At 36.4% G+C, this 2,187-nt stretch overlaps 1 long non-coding RNA gene across 1 annotated transcript in view; it reads right to left on the bottom strand.

The window, feature by feature from the left end:
• Positions 1 to 1,787, bottom strand: part of LOC128249189 (uncharacterized) — a 10,169-nt gene extending 8,382 nt beyond the window's left edge. Inside the window, exon 1 of the long non-coding RNA XR_008265292.1 lies at positions 1,136 to 1,787. This is a non-coding gene — a long non-coding RNA (uncharacterized LOC128249189). The remainder of the gene's footprint in view (positions 1 to 1,135) is intronic.
• Between the last annotated feature and the right edge of the window lie 400 nt (positions 1,788 to 2,187).

Genomic DNA, 2,187 nt, shown 5'->3' with positions numbered 1-2,187 from the left:
ATAATATATGTATATAATTCGATGTATGTAAAAATGGGTTAGTAAATAACGCTATAAATTAAAGTATATTCGAAAAATTAAACGAGAGCATATAAACTGGGAACGGGAAAGAGGAGAAAGAGCGAGAGATAAGATAAATTATGTTGGCAGACAGAGATACGAGGAAGTATTTTGCAATTTTGAAAATTGTACAGCAATGAATTCCAATGCTACGCTCGACAAGTGTCAGATTTGAAACTAAAAAGTCTGTTTTATACTGGCTCAAGATTAGCGAAACTGAATTTGGTCCAAACTTGGATCTAGTTTCGCTGTGTCTACGTCGACATTATTTTTATAGCAAGAAATCACTCCATTGCTGCAAACAAAACGTATTTCTAATAACTTATTGATGATACAGCTTCTAAGTAATTATACAACTTTTTAGAAATAGCAACCAAATCTTCCCTTTAATCACAACCTACCGTTTTTAATTATGAAATGTATTTTTGGGTGTATACATGAAGACAAAGTGGAGGCGCAATGGCCCAGTGGTTAGAGCAGCGGACTCGCGGTCATACGATCGCAGTTTCGGTTCCCAGACTGGGCGTTGTGAGTGTTTATTGAGCGAAAACACCTAAAGCTCCAAGAGGCTCCGGCAGGGGATGGTAGCGAACCCTGCTGTACTCTTTCACCACAACTTTCTCTCACTCTTTCTTCCTGTTTCTGTTGTGCCTGTAATTCAAAGGGCCAGCCTTGTCACACTGTGTCACGCTGAATATCTCCGAGAACTACATTAAGGGTGCACGTGTCTGTGGAGTGCTCAGCCACTTGCACGTTAATTTCACGAACAGGCTGTTCCGTTGATCGGATCAACTGGAACCCTCGACGTCGCAAGCGACGGAGTGCCAATAACAACAATGAAGACAAAATAGTTATTGCGGCAACGCTTTGATCATTTGGTCCGTTCGACCAGAAACTAATCTGGTGATAAAACAACAGCAATTGAGTAATACGCATTTATTATTATCACTTTCGTCTAAACCTTTGTTGGAGGTAAATATGAAAATACGTACTTATATTTCTAAACAAAGCCAAACGTGTTATATAATAAAAAATGTGTATTCATATGAGAGGAAATAAAAATGTGAGTACCCACCGGGTTTTCATACGCGGAAACCTAATTCCCACAAGAGTATTCTTTGTAATGGTACGTATAGTTTTGTTTGAGAAAGACAACATTTTCATTAGTCATAAATCAACAATGAATTCAATTAAGTAGGAAATTGTTTTGATGAAAACACATACACATGTACTTCGTGGCATGAGGTTCAACAATAGACCAAACGGTATTATTAATAAAAATAACATACAAATACCAGGTGAAATTCAAATGCCAAAATAAATTTAATATTCCGGCTAGGAAACTCTGGGTAGCTAAATTTCACATAGATTTTGTGTGGTTTTTCTTATTAATAATAATAATGATTGTTTCAGGGGTGGCGATAATCGACCACATCGATTTAGCGTTCACCTGGTACTAATTTTACCGACTCCGAAAGGATGAGAGGCAATGTAATAATAATAATAATGGGATCTTTTTTAAAACGGGGGCCACATTTTTCATTAACGAAACACTTTGAAACTTGGAACACTGGTAGAATGTGTCATATAAAACATCTTTTTCTCTTAGTCTTCTTTAAAAAAAAGAAATCCCTAAGGTATTCCATGTTAAAGTTGTCGTATTTCTGTAATTTCAACCAATCACTGACGTCCATTCAGCCGATATACATTAAGTGCCGACTACATAAACAAACGATTCTGAAACAATTAACCCTAACCCTGTTAGGGTTAGGGTTAGGGTTAAAGCAAATTTAAAATGAAAAAAGCAAATAAAACGAAGGTATGGAGATTAAATACGCTTTACATCGCTTAATCAGCCAAAGGAGTAAATATAAACAACTGAATACTTGTCAGTGATTGGTTGAAATTATCGAAATAAGACAATTCTTTACATGAAATAAATTCGAATACAAAAATAGATAAGTATACGAAGTTTGAAAGTCTTTCCGTACCAAAAACACTACGTAAAACATTAATGAAAAATGTGGCCCCCGTTTTAAGATAGATCCTAATAATGTTGCGCGCGCGCATACACACACACACACACACACACACACACACACACACACACACACACACAGACTCTTC

This window comes from Octopus bimaculoides, chromosome 12 (genome assembly GCF_001194135.2).
Source record: "Octopus bimaculoides isolate UCB-OBI-ISO-001 chromosome 12, ASM119413v2, whole genome shotgun sequence".
Classification (NCBI taxonomy): domain Eukaryota; kingdom Metazoa; phylum Mollusca; class Cephalopoda; order Octopoda; family Octopodidae; genus Octopus; species Octopus bimaculoides.
This window is presented reverse-complemented; position numbering and strand designations above follow the sequence as displayed.